The following is a 17,240-nucleotide window of genomic DNA, read 5'->3' on the forward strand; positions in this document are numbered from 1 at the left end:
CGTGAAGCCAAAGGCGGTCGACGGGGAACAGGTGGAGTGCGGCGGCGCTGTAGTGAGCCAGCCTACCAACACTCCCTGGCCAAAAGGCTCTTTCATCGAAACTTCCAATCAATGGCAGCGAGAGTGGTTTTATGTTACGGAACCCCGTAGCACCAAGTGGGCAGCTACACCTGCATTCCGTTCCGGCCCACCGTTACAGCTTGCATCATGGATCAATAAGAGGCTGAACTGGGGATCAGTTGATGAAGTGCGGACTCTACAGAGCCGCATCCGAATCCTCCTCGAGAGGGACATCGACCTTGTCAACATGATTCAAGTAATGCTAATCCACCGAATCCTGCCATGCCAGCGTAGGCCTCTCCGCATGTGGGAGATTAATCTGGAAGGGCATCGAACCCTCCAACACTTCTTCAGCACCACACACAATGGGATGTAGAAGATGTTTTTTGGGAAAAGAAAACACTGGCCGGACACCACTAAAGACGTCGGCCTTAACTGCAACCATCCGGATACCCCGGTAAGCTCCTGTCTTCCGAGCTCTTTGTAGTTACGTATATCATAATACGTTACCGAGCAAACTATTTTCTTTCAGGGCTAGATAAAGAAAGCGGAACTAATTAGGTGTTTGGCCCCCCTTCCCGAAGCCTCAGCGGATCCCGTATTAACAAGGATGCTGGCCCCGACACCATATCATATGTCTGTGAAGGAGGACAAGACGGGGAGCAGGAGGACCAAAGAGGGCCTCCATCCCGAAGACATTTTAGACGCCGTGTCCGGGGAGGTGAAAATTCTATCGCCCTAAGGCAAAAATAAAGGAGAAGCCAACATTCATTCCCCCTATGGTAAGAAAAGGGATGTCTCCGAAGATTGGGAAGGAAAGGCTCCCAAGCGAGGCAAGATGGCCCTGTCGGGCGACTCGGGCTTGAAGGATGACATTATCGCGCAGTGCTCCAGTGAGGCCAAACCTAAATCATAAGCGAACAAGGGTGTTTTACACATACTTCGTTCCTCTCCTATGACCAGGGTAACATCTAAAATGTATGCATTTTTGCAACTGGCGCACAATCTTTCTCAACAATCATCTTCCTCAGGAAATCTTCTCCCAGAGATGATGGAAAGCGAGACGCCCCCACCAGTCTCCTCGCCCAATAAGGCGGATGACTTCGAGGTGTCATCCCGGAGGGTCTCTCCTTATCCGCAAGTGATGCAAGGGGATATGAAAACACGAAACGAAGATGATACTTTGGAAGCCCAGGGTCCAGGGGCCAACAATAAAGGCCCCGAACTGTCTGGTTTTCAGCCAGAGAAAACTCCGGGGGCGAATGAACGAATCCCTTTGAAGGAGGGTCGTGCTGCTGCGGCTGCATCTGGAGACCCAGAAACGCTGGATATATTGACGAACATGCTGCGACAGGCATCCATCTCCGAAGACCATCGTACCTTGATGGGTACAGTGGTTAAAAAGGTCCTGTCCGCGAAAAGCAGATTGAATGAGGCCATTACGAGCCTGCTAAGGGGTTTCGAGGTTTGTGCTGTAATGCTTTCAATTGTGTTTTATTCACAAAATACTCCTATGTGTAGATAGTAGCCCCTGAGACTCTAATAGGTTTCCCGAGGGAGGCAATTAGAGGATCAAAAATAGTTATCCAGGGAATAATCTGACTATTTGGAACACATGCTATTACCTCCCCTACAACTGCCCGATCCACGGAGGTTGCGGATCTGCAGCAGAAGATTGATGGGGTGGGTGACGACATCACAGTGATCAACAGGCGTCTTGACGAGGCGCAAGGTATGTTTTTGGGTCAGCCAGTATATTTATGCATGATCATCTGAGCATGAAGCTGGAACTGTATACTGAGACATGCATAACTACAGATGGTGCTGCTGCGGTGGAGGCCCTTCGGGCTGAGCTTGTCCTTGCCAAGGAACGAACCCGGATGAGTAAATTGGCTGCCCATAAGGTGGCTGAAGATTTAAAAACCGAACAGGCTGTTCGGCGCCAGTGTGAGGAAATAATTACTACCATGGCGCGCAAGCTGGAGGAGGCCACCGTCTAGTGTGAATTCCTTGAGAAGGATAACAAGGCCAAAGCGGCCGATCTCGACAAGGCCTTACAAGAGGCGAAAGAAGCACGGTTTGAGTCTAGAGCAGCTCGGGAAGAGATCCGGAAAGCTGGGGAGATAGCGGTTGGTAAGCCTTCCTTGTTACAGACGAAGTTCGGGGATCCGAAGTATTCCCTGCTTAACAAAATGTGGAGTTCTCTGGACCCCTTTTTGGACCTGCCGAAGACTACCTCCGATGCGTCGCAATTTTACCAAGTGCAGGAAGAGTGTGCCACGGAGAAGCTTTTTTGGTCACAGTTCGGCGCGCCAAAGCGTCAGTTGTTACTAAATGAACAGGTGGCCCAGTGGGCCGAGCTGCATATGATATCTAGTTCTGCCATGAAGGACGTCATAGTCCAACTGTGGCCTACTGAGCCCATTCTGAATAGTTACTTCGGTATGGTGCAGCGGCTTGTGGATGCGGTACCACGTATCGACGCCGTGAAGCGTTCAATGTGCATTGAAGGTGCACAGATGTCCTTTGCCCGTGTCAAAACATACTGGGCCAAGATGAAGGCCACTGACGTTGCAGTGAGGAGTCCTCCCAAGGGTAAGGACCATCACGCACCCGAACATTATTTCGAGGACGTCTTAGAGGGTGCCCGCTTGATAGAGGGTCAGTGCTCAAAAGATATGATATTTGAATGAAATGTATTGAATTTTAAAAGACAGTATGATGATAATATTATGATTTTTTCTTTAAAGTTTTTGGTTCCTCCTGTGCGGCCGTTGTTCGCATAATCTGAAAGTTTTCCAGTCGTCGGCTTCAGCCCCCACGTAGAAAATACAGGGGTGTTCGGAAAAGCATATGATCACTCTTAATCCAACGTCTTGGTCCATGAATGGAGGTGTCAATGCGATGAACGAGGCAACCGGACTATAGAGCGTTAACACTTTCACTTAGCCATAGGAGTTTTATGGTGGGTCTATGATATAAACCCTGGTATGTACGCTGTTATCCCAATGTGATGCGTTCACATGTATGACCTAAAGAAAGGTCCTTCATGTAATACGGAGGGAATCGCGAAAGATTCCGATAAGTCGTCGAGTGGTTGACCAGCTCTCGCCGCATCATGACAGTCAGTTTTCGGCTTTCTCTATTGAGGTGCTCACCTGGGTAAACCAGGGCCCAATTGTAGTAGTTCTCCCTTTACTACCTTAGCCGATAGAGCGGAACGTAAGGTAGCAAGCACAGGAGCCGGGCAACCCAACTATTGACCCAAGACATGATTCGGAGCTGATGCATATAAGGCCAAACTCGCGATGCCGAAGTATGCTATAAAGCTATTCGGACTTATTGGCAATTTAGTTTGTTCCCATATCGAGCCCCTGGCGGGGCATGTGAACTAACACAAGGAGCAAAATATAGTTTTTTTAGAGAAAAGTGAATACAGGATATAAATTATATTCACTAGAACTTGAGTGACATGCCAATCATTGTTTTGTATATAATAACGCCATGACCCTCGCTATTTGACATGCTAAGGGTCGATGGCTGAGGTAGAAGGCACTTTACAAGCTCGCAAAATAGAGAGTACGTTCTAAAAAAGTTGTTTTGGACCTCCTGTCGCACATCTGCGCCGCCTTTCCTTGATGAAGGAGCTCCTTAAAGGGAGTAACTTTTGGATGAATGTACAAACCGGAACTTGATACGTCTCCAATGTATCTATAATTTTTGATTGCTCCATGCTATATTATCTTCTGTTTTGGACATTATTGAGCTTTATTATCCACTTTTATATTATTTTTGGGACTAACCTATTGACCTAGAGCCCAGTGCGAGTTCCTATTTTTCCCTTGTTTCAGTGTTTCAAAGAAAAGGAATATCAAACGGAGTCGAAATGGAATGAAACATTCTGGAGAAGTTATTTTTGGAAGGAAAGCAACCTGATAGACTTGGAGTGCACGTCAGGAAAGAAACGAGGGAGCCACGAGGTAGGGGGCGCGCCCTCCACCCTCGTGGGCCCCTCGTGGCTCCCTTGACATACTTCTTCCTCCTATATATACCCATATACCCTAAAACGATCAGAGAACAGAATAGATCGAGAGTTCCGCCGCCAGAAGCCTCCGTAGCCATGGAAAACCAATCTAGACCCGTTCCGGCACCCTGTCGGAGGGGGCAATCCCTCTCCGGTGGCCATCTTCATCATCCCGGTGCTCTCCAAGACGAGGAGGGAGTAGTTCTCCCTCGGGGCTGAGGGTATGTACCAATAGCTATGTGTTTGATCTCTCTCTCTCTCTCTCTCTCGTGTTCTTGAGGTGGTACGATCTTGATGTACCGCGAGCTTTGCTATTATAGTTGGATCTTATGATGTTTCTCCCCTCTCTACTCTCTTATAATGAATTGAGTTTTCCCTTGGAAGTTATCTTATCGGATTGAGTCTTTAAGGCTTTGAGAACACTTGATGTATGTCTTGCGTGGGATACCCGTGGTGACACTGGGGTATTCTATTGATCCACTTGATGTATGTTTTGGTGATCACCTTGCGGGTTCCACCCATGAACCTATGCATAGGGGTTGGCACACGTTTTCGTCTTGACTCTCCGGTAGAATCTTTGGGGAACTCTTTGAGGTTCTATGTGTTGGTTGAATAGATGAATCTGAGATTGTGTGATGCATATCGTATAATCATACCCACGGATACTTGAGGTGACATTGGAGTATCTAGGTGACATTAGGGTTTTGGTTTATTTGTGTCTTAAGGTGTTATTCTAGTATGAACTCTAGGGTTGTTTGTGACACTTATAGGAATAGCCCAACGGATTGATTGGAAAGAATAACTTTGAGGTGGTTTCGTACCCTACCATAATCTCTTCATTTGTTCTCCGCTCTTAGTGACTTTGGAGTGACTCTTTGTTGCATGTTGAGGGATAGTTATGTGATCCAATTATGTTATTATTGTTGAGAGAACTTGCACTAGTGAAAGTATGAACCCTAGGCCTTGTTTTAACGCATTGCAATACCGTTTACGCTCACTTTTATCATTAGTTACCTTGCTGTCTTTATATTTTCAGATTACAAAACCTTTATCTACTATCCATATACCCCTTGTATCACCATCTCTTCACCGAACTAGTGCACCTATACAATTTACCATTGTATTGGGTGTGTTGGGGACACAAGAGACTCTTTGTTATTTGGTGGCAGGGTTGCTTGAGAGAGACCATCTTCATCCTACGCCTCCTACGGATTGATAAACCATAGGTCATCCACTTGAGGGAAATTTGCTACTGTCCTACAAACCTCTGCACTTGGAGGCCCAACAACGTCTACAAGAAGAAGGTTGTGTAGTAGACATCAAGCTCTTTTCTGGCGCTGTTGCCGGGGAGGTGAGTGCTTGAAGGTATATCTTTAGATCTTGAAATCGAGTCTTTTAGTTTCTTGTTTTAGCACTAGTTTAGTTTATAAAAGAAAACTACAAAAAAATGGAATTAAGTTTAGTTTTAGCACTAGTTCATCTTTTTAATATCTTTCGTGAGTATGATGGAAAAGAAAATTGTTCCAAAGTGTTAGAAGAAGAATGCATTAAAATGTTTGGCATTAAATCTTTGAATGATGAGCATGATTGCAATGTTGTTAGTATGAATTCCTTGAATATCCATGATGCTAATGATATGCAAAGCCACAAGCTTGGGGAAGCTATGTTTGATGAAGATGATATTTTTTGTCCCCCAAGTTTTGATGAGCAAATTTATTATGATGAAAGCATGCCTCCTATTTACGTTGATTATATTGATGAAAGTGGATTTGGAGAGGTCATGACTTTATTTTGTGATGAATCCACTATTTTGGAAGAGGTTCCAATTGATTATGAGAACAAAGTTGATATCTATGATGATTATTGTGACGACTTGTATGCTATAAAGAATAATGATATCCACGAAACTTGTCATCATGATTTTAGTTTTCAATTGGATTATGCCTCACATGATAATTATTTTGTTGAGTTTGCTCCCACTATTATTCATGAGAAGAATTTTGCTTGTGTTGAGAGTAATAAAATTTCTATGCTTGTAGATCATGAAAAGAATGCTTTAGGTTCTGGTTATATTGTTGAATTCATTCGTGATGCTAATGAAAATTATTATGAGGGAGGAATGTATGCTTGTAGGAGTTGCAATAATATCAAGTTTCCTCTCTATGTGCTTAAAGTTTTAAAGTTATGCTTGCTTTACCTTCCTATGCAAGTTGATTCTTGTTCCCATAAGTTGTTTGCTCACAAAATCCCTATGCATAGAAAGTGGGTTACACTTAAATGTGCTAGTCATATTCTTCACGATGCTCTCTTTATGTTTCAATTCATATCTTATATGTGAGCATCATTGAAATCATCATGCCTAGCTTGGGGCGTTAAACGTTAGCGCTTGTTGGGAGGCAACCCAACTTTATTTTCGTTCCTTCCTTTTTGCTCCTGTTTAGCAATAAATAGTTTATCTCGCCACTGTTATGATTGAGTTTTTATGTTTTAATTAGTGTTTGTGCCAAGTAGAACCGTTGGGAAGAATTGGGGAAAGTCTTGTTGATCTTGCTGTAAAAAACAGAAACTTTAGCGCTCACGAGAATTGCTGCCATTTTTATTGGAGAGTGATATTTAGTTAATTCTTTTTTCATATGATTAATAGATAAATTCCTCACGTCCATAAATTATTTTAGAATTTTTGGGGTTTCATAAGTCTGCGTTAGTTACAGATTACTACAGACTGTTCTGTTTTTGACAGATTCTGTTTTCGTGTGTTGTTTGCTTATTTTGATGAATCTATGGCTAGTAAAATAGCTTATAAACCATAGAGAAGTTGGAATAAAGTAGGTTTAACACCAATATAAAGAACGATTTCATTACAGTACCTTGAAGTGGTGTTTTGTTTTCTTTCGCTAACGGAGCTTACGAGTTTTCTGTTAAGTTGTGTGTTGTCAAGTTTTCAAGTTTTGGGTAAAGATTCGATGGACTATGGAATAAGGAGTGGCAAGAGACTAAGCTTGGGGATGCCCAAGGCACCCCAAGGTAATATTCAAGGACAACCAAAAGCCTAAGCTTGTGCATGCCCCGGAAGGCATCCCCTCTTTCGTCTTCGTTCATCGGTAACTTTACTTGGAGCTATATTTTTATTCACCACATGATATGTGTTTTGCTCGGAGCATCATTTTATTTTCTGTAGTTTTGCTTTCTGTTTGAATAAAATACCATGATCTGAAATTATTAAATGTTAGAGAGTATTCACATAGTTTCATAATTATTCGACTACTCATTGATCTTCACTTATATCTTTCGGAGTAGTTTGTCATTTGCTCTAGTGCTTCACTTATATCTTTTAGAGCACGATGGTGGTTTTATTTTGTAGAAATAGATGAACTCTCATGCTTCACTTATATTATTTTGATAGTATTTAGAACAGCATGCTAATTGGCTTTGGTTATGAAATTAATCCTAATATGATGGGCATCCAAGAGGGATATAATAAAAACTTTCATATAAGTGCATTGAATACTAAGAGAAGTTTGATACTTGATGATTGTTTTGAGATATGGAGATAGTGATATCAAAGTTGTGCTAGTTGGGTAGTTGTGAATTTGAGGAATACTTGTGTTGAAGTTTGCAAGTCCTGTAGCATGCACGTATGGTAAACGTTGTGTAACAAATTTGAAACATGAGGTGTTATTTGATTGTCTTCCATATGAGTGGCGATCGGGGACGAGCGATGGTCTTTTCCTACCAATCTATCCTCCTAGGAGCATGCGCGTAATACTTGGTTTTTGATGACTTGTAGATTTTTGCAATAAGTATGTGAGTTCTTTATGACTAATGTTGAGTCCATGGATTCTACGCACTCTTACCCTTCCATCATTGCTAGCCTCTTCAGTACCGTGCATTGCGCTTTCTCACATTGAGAGTTGGTGCAAACTTCGCCGGTGCATCCAAACCCCGTGATATGATACGCTCTTTCACACATAAACCTCCTTATATCTTCCTCAAAACATCCACCATACCTACCTATTATGGCATTTCCATAGCCATTCCGAGATATATTGCCATGCAACTTTCCACCGTTCCGTTTATTATGACACACATCATCATTGTCATATTGCTTTGCATGATCATGTAGTTGACATTGTATTTGTGGCAAAGCCACCGTTCATAATTTTTCATACATGTCACTCTTGATTCATCGCAATCCCGGTACACCGCCGGAGGCATTCATATAGAATAATACTTTGGTCTAGTGTCGAGTTGTAATCATTGAGTTGTAAATAAATAGAAGTATGATGATCATCATTTTCTAGAGCATTGTCCCAAGTGAGGAATAAAAAAAAGAAAGGTCATAAAAAAAGAGAAGGCCCAAAAAAGAGAAAGGCCATAGAAAAGAGAAAGCCCAAAAAAATGAGAGAAAAAGAAAGAAGGGACAATGCTACTATCCTTTGCCACACTTGTGCTTCAAAGTAGCACCATAATCCTCATGATAGAGAGTCTTTTGTTTTGTCGCATTCATATACTAGTGGGAATTTTCATTATAGAACTTGGCTTGTATATTCCAACAATGGGCCTCCTCAAGTGCCCTAGGTCTTCATGAGCAAGCAAGTTGGATGCACACCCACTTAGTTTCTTTTGTTGAGCTTTCATACATTTATAGCTCTAGTGCATCCGTTGCATGGCAATCCCTACTCCTTGCATTAAAATCAATCGATGGGCATCTCCATAGCCCATTGATTAGCCTCATTGATGTGAGACTTTCTCCTTTTTTGTCTTCTCCACATAACCCCCATCATCATATTCTATTCCACCCATAGTGCTATGTCCATGGCTCGCGCTCATATATTTCATGAAAGTTTATATGTTTGAGATTACTAAAGTATGAAACAATTGCTTGGCTTTTCATCGGGGTTGTGCATGATGAGAGCATTCTTGTGTGACGAAAATGGAGCATGACTAAACTATATGATTTTGTAGGGATGAAGTTTCTTTGGCCATGTTATTTTGTGAAGAAATGATTGCTTAGTTAGTATGCTTGAAGTATTATTATTTTTATGTCAATATGAACTTTTATCTTGAATCTTTCGGATCTGAATATTCATACCACAATTAAGAAGAATTACATTGAAATTTTTCCAAGTAGCACTCCGCATCAAAAATTCTGTTTTTATCATTTACCTACTCGAGGACGAGCAGGAATTAAGCTTGGGGATGTTGATACGTCTCCAACATATCTATAATTTTTGATTGCTCCATGCTATATTATCTTTTGTTCTGGACATTATTGGGCTTTATTATCCACTTTTATATAATTTTTGGGACTAACCTATTGACCTAGAGCCCAGTGTCAGTTCCTGTTTTTTCCCTTGTTTCAGTGTTTCGAAGAAAAGGAATATCATATGGAGTCGAAACGGAATGAAACCTTCTGGGGAAGTTAATTTTGGAAGGAAAGCAACCTGATAGACTTGGAGTGCACGTCAGGAAAGAAACGAGGGAGCCACGAGGTAGGGGGCGCGCCCTCCACCCTCGTGGGCCCCTCGTGGCTCCCCTGACGTACTTCTTCCTCCTGTATATACCCATATACCCTAAAACGATCGAAGAACAGAATAGATCGGGAGTTCCGCCGCCAGAAGCCTCGTAGCCACCGAAAACCAATCTAGACCCGTACCGGCACCCTGCCGGAGGGGGCAATCCCTCTCCGATGGCCATCTTCATCATCCTGGTGCTCTCCATGACAAGGAGGGAGTAGTTCTCCCTCGGGGCTGAGGGTATGTACCAGTAGCTATGTTTGATCTCTCTCTCTCGTGTTCTTGAGGTGGTACGATCTTGATGTATCGCGAGCTTTGCTATTATAGTTGGATCTTATGATGTTTATCCCCTCTCTACTCTCTTGTAATGAATTGAGTTTTCCCTTTGAAGTTATCTTATCGGATTGAGTCTTTAAGGATTTGAGAACACTTGATGTATGTCTTTGCTAGCTCTTGAGCACTGCGTTGGATTTTCTCGAAGAGGAGAGGATGATGCAGCAAAGTAGCGTAAGTATTTCCCTCAATTTTTGAGAACCAAGGCATCAATCCAGTAGGAGGCTACGCATGAGTCCCTCGTACCTACACAAAAACAATAGCTCAACACAACCAACGCGCTTAGGGGTTGTCAATCCCTTCACGGTCACTTACAAAAGTGAGATCTAATAGAGATGATAAATAATATTTTTGGTATAAAGATGCAAAGTGAAAAGTAAAAGCAAAGTAGAAGCAAAGCAATAATAAAGTGATGGAGATTGATATAATGAGAAAGAGACCCGGGGGCCATAGGTTTCACTAGTGGCTTCTCTCAAGAGCATAAGTATTCTACGGTGGGTAAACAAATTACTGTTGAGCAATTGACAGAATTGAGCATAGTTATGAGAATATCTAGGTATGATCATGTATATAGGCATCACGTCCGAGACAAGTAGACCGAAACGGTTCTGCATCTACTACTATTACTCCACTCATCGACCGCTATCCAGCATGCATCTAGAGTATTAAGTTAAAAACAGAGTAACGCCTTAAGCAAGATGACATGATGTAGATGTTGGGTTTCGTAGTAATTTCAAAAAAATTCCTACGCACACGCAAGATCATGGTGATGTATAGCAACGAGAGGGGAGAGTGTGATCTACGTACCCTTGTAGATCGACAACGAAAGCGTTAACTTGGTTGATGTAGTCGTACGTCTTCACGGCCCGACCGATCAAGCACCGAAACTACGGCACCTCCGAGTTCTAGCACACGTTCAGCTCGATGACGATCCCCGGACTCCGATCCAGCAAAGTGTCGGGGAAGAGTTCCGTCAGCACGACAGCGTGGTGACGATCTTGATGTACTACCATCGCAGGGCTTCGCCTAAGCACCACTACAATATTATCGAGGACTATGGTGGAAGGGGGCACCGCACACGGCTAAGAATATGATCACGTGGATCAACTTGTTTTTTCATGGGGTGCCCCTTGCCTCAGTATATAAAGGATGGAGGAGGAGGAGGCCGGCCAAGGCAATTGGTGCGGCTAGGATGTGGAGTCCTACTAGGACTCCAAGTCCTAGTAGGAGTCCACCAAGAGGGGAGGAAGGGAGAAGGAAAGGTGGCCGGCCCCCTTTTCCCTAGTCCAATTCGGACCAGAGGGGAGGGGGGGCGCAGCAGCCCCTTGGCCCTTTCTTCTCTTCCCACTAAAGCCCATCAAGGCCCATTTCTTCTCCCGTAACTACCCGGTACTCCGAAAAATACCCGAATCACTCGGAACCTTTCCGATGTCCGAATATAGTCGTCCAATATATCGATTTTTATGTCTCGACCATTTCGAGACTCCTCGTCATGTCCCCGATCTCATCCGGGACTCCGAACTCCTTCGGTACATCAAAACTCATAAACTCATAATATAACTGTCATTGAAACCTTAAGCATGCGGACCCTACGGGTTCGAGAACAATGTAGACATGACCGAGACACGTCTCCAGTCAATAACCAATAGCGGAACCTGGATGCTCATATTGGCTCCTACATATTCTACGAAGATCTTTATCGGTCAGACCGCATAACAACACACGTTGTTCCCTTTGTCATCGGTATGTTACTTGCCCGAGATTCGATCGTTGGTATCTCAATACCTAGTTCAATCTCGTTACCGGCAAGTCTCTTTACTCGTTCCGTAATACATCATCTCACAACTAACTCATTAGTTGCAATGCTTGCAAGGCTTATGTGATGTGCATTACCGAGAGGGCCCAGAGATACCTCTCCGACAATCGGAGTGACAAATTCTAATCTCGAAATACGCCAACCCAACATGTACCTTTGGAGACACCTGTAGAGCTCCTTTATAATCACCCAGTTATGTTGTGACGTTTGGTAGCACACAAAGTGTTCCTCCGGCAAACGGGAGTTGCATAATCTCATAGTCATAGGAACATGTATAAGTCATGAAGAAAGAAATAGCAACATACTAAATGATTGGGTGCTAAGCTAATGGAATGGGTCATGTCAATCAGATCATTCAACTAATGATGTGATCCCGTGTGACGCCCGGATAATTAGACTACCTTAATCCCCTGCTAGTGATGCCACGTCACCTCGATTACTGTTGATAATCTCGCGTTAGTTCAAAACCGATTCAAATTCAAACTGAATTAAAAGCAAACATTAAAAGTTTTCAAAACTTTAAAACTAAAATGTTCAAGTTGTAGAAAATAAATCATAAATAATATTGATGCAGAAACCACATTTTGATAAAATATTTAGATGCAAGAAATTAATTAAAACAGGGGCTAAACAATTACTTAAATGCTTTTAAAAGGATTAAACTATTACAAACCATTTTGTTTTGAAGAGCTAAATTAATAGTGGCAAAGGCACAATTTGTAACACTAAATTTGGTGCCACTTTTGTAATTTATAAAAACTAAAATAAATCGAAAAGGATAAATAAAAAGAAAACAGAGAAAAGGGAAAGAAAGAAAACCCCGGGCCTTCCCCCTCTCCTTCGGCCGTTTGGCCCAACTGGGCATCCAGCCCACCAGCCCACAGGCCCAGCCGCCCCCATCATTCCCTTATCCCCTCTCCCCCGAAACCCTAATCCAACCACGCCACACTCCTCCCCCACATCTCTCTCCCCGATCCAGATCAGGATCGGGGGAACGAACCAACGTCGCCCCCGACGCCAGCGCCGCCTGGATCGACACCACGCCGGCGCCCCTCGCCGGATCGCTCCCCCGACGCTAACGCCGCCTCTCCGTCGCCTGCAGCACAGGCGCCTGCCCCCTCGACCCGAGCTAAATCGGGGGGCTCGGCCCCGCGGCGCCCCGGGCCTCGGCGCTACTCCCCACCGCCGTCATCGCCTCGCCTCCTCACCTCTCCCTCGCGCTACTCCGGCCACCCCGAGCCTCCCCGAGCACGCTGCCAAAACCCCTACGGCCCTCGTGAGCTCTCCCTCTCCTCCTCTCTCCCGCGCGTGCACACGCTCACCATGCTTGACCGCGCGCGCCGTCGCCGCGCTGCTCGCCCGCCTCCCCCGCGCGTCGTCCTCGCGCTGGTTGCCCCGTCACCGCGCCTCTCGCCCGCCTGTTGCCGCACACGCGCACCCGAGCCCTGCCTCGCCCCTATCGCTGCCAAGCGAGGCCAGCGTCGCCTAGCCCTCCCTGCTCGCCCGCGCGCGTCCGCGCTTTTCCGCTGCCGCGGCCATGCCGCGCCCGCGCCCTAGCCTCTCCTCCTGTTGTCTGCTGCTGCTCTGCACCGGCAGCCCCACGCGGCCCCACTCGCCCTCGCTACATCGCCGCGGCCTGCCCCGGCCTCCTCTGCCCTGCGCCCGCGCGCTCACCGCGCCCGCGCTCGGTTCGGACGACCGCCCACCCCCCCCCCCCCCGCTCGTTCCCCTCGCCCCATGGCCCCGCTCCGCCCTGCCACCCGCATCCCCCTGCTGTAGCTGCGCCGCACCACCGTGCCCGTGGCCGCACTGCCCGGGCCTCGAATCCGTCGCTGGCGACCTCGCCTCGCACCGGGCGGGTTGCACCCCAGCGCCTGGATGCGCCCCGCCGGGCGCCCGTTGCGCCAGATTGGGCTGCGCCCTGTGCCTGCTAAGGCCAGGGGCCAATGACATGTGGGGCCCACGGCCCAGAACATTTAATTAAAAAAAGAAGTTAAAATTAATTAAAATAATAATAATAATAATAAAAAGTAATATTAATTAATTAATTAATTCGTGAAATAATACAATCAATTAATTAATTAAGTTAATTAGTTAACTTAATTAACCTGCATAATAACCAAATCAACCAAATTAGTTAATTAAGTGCTGTTTAGTAAAACATGTATCAATGACACATGGGTCCATTGACCAGTCAAACCGCTGACTAGGATAGCCCAGTCAATGACATTTGGGTCCCACGGGCCCCCTTTGACCAGTCAACGATCCAGTCAAACGCTGACTGGACATTTGACCAGGGCCCCACCTGTCAGCCCCTTAGACACAATCTGGGTACACTTCCTGTGTACCCATAGAATTTAAATACAAATTTAATTTCGAATTAAATTAAATCCTGAATTTAGAAAATGTTTTAAATTTTTTAACAATTAATATAAAATAAACCGTAGCTCGGTTGGAAAAACTTTGTACATGAAAGTTGCTTAGAACGACGAGACGAACCCGGATACGCAGCCCGTTCGTCTGCCACACCCCCCTAACCTATCAAACTTGCAACTTTCCCCCTCCGGCTCCTCTGCCCGAAAACGCGAAACACCGGGGATACTTTCCCGGATGTTTCCCCCCTTCACCGGTATCATCACATGCCGCGTTAGGGCACCTCTAACGCCGTTACTTGTCATGTCATGCATCACTATGCATATGCTTGCTTATATATTTATTGTTTCTCCCCCCTCTTCTCTCGATAGACACCGAGACCGACGCCGCTGCTACCCAGTACGACTACGGAGTTGATGATCCCTCTCTCTTGCCAGAGCAACCAGGCAAGCCCCCCCTTTGATCACCAGATATCGCCTACTCTTCTCTATACTGCTTGCAATTGAGTAGTGTAGCATGTTACTGCTTTCCGTTATTCCTATCCTGATGCATAGCCTGTCCTTGCTACTACTGTTGTTACCATTACCTGCTATCCTACTGCTTAGTATAGGATGCTAGTGTTCCATCAGTGGCCCTACCCTCTTGTCCGTCTGCCATGCTATACTACTGGGCCGTGATCACTTCGGGAGGTGATCACGGGCATATACTATATACTTTACACAGTTACCTTACTTATGATACTGTTCGGAGATGGGGGCTGAAGGGGTAGGTGGCTCCATCCCGGTAGAGGTGGGCCTGGGTTCCCGACGGCCCCCGACTGTTACTTTGAGGCGGAGCGACAGGGCAGGTTGAGACCACCTAGGAGAGAGGTGGGCCTGGCCCTGGTCGGCGTTCGCGGATACTTAACACGCTTAACGAGATCTGGGTATTTGATCTGAGTCTGGCCATTTGGTCTATACGCACTAACCATCTACGCGGGAGTAGTTATGGGTATCCCGGCGTCGTGGTATCAGCCGAAGCCTTCGTGACATCAGCGACTGAGTGGCATGCGCCGGATTGGAACGTAAGCCTGCTCTTGTATTAAGGGGGCTAGTTCTGCTCCCGGCCGCGTTCGCAACGTGCAGGTGTGCTAAGGGCGATGGGCCCAGACCCCTGGGCGCTTAGGTTTAGACCGGCGTGCTGACCTCTCTGTTGGTCTAGGTGGGGCTGCGACGTGTTGATCTTCCGAGGCTGGGCATGACCCAGGAAAGTGTGTCCGGCCAAATGGGATCAAGCGTGTTGGGGAATGTGGTGCACCCCTGCAGGGAAGTTAATCTATTCGAATAGCCGTGATCTTCGGTAACAGGACGACTTGGAGTTGTACCTTGACCTTATGACAACTAGAACCGGATACTTAATAAAACACACCCTTCCAAGTGCCAGATACAACCGGTGATCGCTCTCTCGCAGGGCGGCGAGGGGAGGATCATCGGTTAGGATTATGCTATGCGATGCTACTTGGAGGACTACAGTCTACTCTCTTCTACATACTGCAAGACGGAGGCTGCCAGAAGCGTAGTCTTCGAAAGGACTATCCCCCTCTTATTCCGGCTTTCTGCAGTTCAGTCCACATATGATAGCCTTAATCCATTTGATACCAATGCATACATATGTAGTGTAGCTCCTTGCTTGCGAGTACTTTGGATGAGTACTCATGGTTGCTTTCTCCCTCTTTTCCCCCTATCCCTTCTACCTAGTTGTCGCAACCAGATGTTGGATCCCAAGAGCCAGACGCCACCTTCGACGACGACTCCTACTACACCGGAGGTGCCTACTACTACGTGATGCCCGCTGACGACGACCAGGAGTAGTTAGGAGGATCCCAGGCAGGAGGCCTACGCCTCTTTCGATCTGTATCCCAGTTTGTGCTAGCCTTCTTAAGGCAAACTTGTTTAACTTATGTCTGTACTCAGATATTGTTGCTTCCACTGACTCGTCTATGATCGAGCTCTTGTATTCGAGCCGTCGAGGCCCCTGGCTTGTAATATGATGCTTGTAAGACTTATTTTATTTGTAGAGTTGTGTTGTGATATCTTCCCGTGAGTCCCTGATCTTGATCGTACACGTTTGCGTGTATGATTAGTGTACGGTCAAATCGGGGGCGTCACATCCCGTTAATCAAATAACAACTCTTTGTCCATGGTTAGGAAACATAACCATCTTTGATTAACGAGCTAGTCAAGTAGAGGCATACTAGTGACACTCTGTTTGTCTATGTATTCACACATGTATTATGTTTCCGGTTAATACAATTCTAGCATGAATAATAAACATTTTTCATGAAATAAGGAAATAAATAATAACTTTATTATTGCCTCTAGGGCATATTTCCTTCAGTAGAGGGATAGTTTCATGCAATATGATAAAAAAAACCCATCTTGTTATCCTCGATGGCAACGATACAATACGTGCCTTGCTGCCCCTTCTGTCACTGGGAAACGACACCGCAAGATCGAACCCAAAGCTAAGCACTTCTCCCATGGCAAGAACAACCAATCTAGTAGGCCAAACCAAACTGATAATTCGAAGAGACTTGCAAAGATAACCAATCATACATAAAAGAATTCAGAGAAGATTCAAATATTATTCATAGATAGACTTGATCATAAACCCACAATTCATCGGTCTCAACAAACACACCTCAAAAAGAAGATTACATCGAATAGATCTCCACGAGAGAGGGGGAGAACATTGTATTGAGATCCAAAAAGAGAGAAGAAGCCATCTAGCTACTAACTATGGACCCGTAGGTCTGAAGTAAACTACTCACACTTCATCAGAGGGGCTTGGATGATGATGTAGAAGCCCTCCGTGATCGATGCCCCCTCCGTCGGAGCTCCGGAACAGGCCCCAAGATGGGATCTCATGGATACATAAAGTTGCGGCCGTGGAATTAGGTTTTTGGATCCGTCCCCGTTCGTTTGGGGGTACGTGGATATATATAGCAGGAAGAAGTACGTCGGTGGAGCTTCGAGGGGCCCACGAGGCAGGGGCGCGCCCTAGGGGTGCGCCCTCCACCCTCGTGACCGCCTCGTGGCTTTCTTGACAGAGGGTCAAAGTCTCTTGGATCTTATCTGAT

Source organism: Triticum urartu, chromosome 2A, assembly GCF_056163025.1.
Source record: "Triticum urartu cultivar PI428250 chromosome 2A, HENAU_Tu73, whole genome shotgun sequence".
NCBI classification, from domain to species: domain Eukaryota; kingdom Viridiplantae; phylum Streptophyta; class Magnoliopsida; order Poales; family Poaceae; genus Triticum; species Triticum urartu.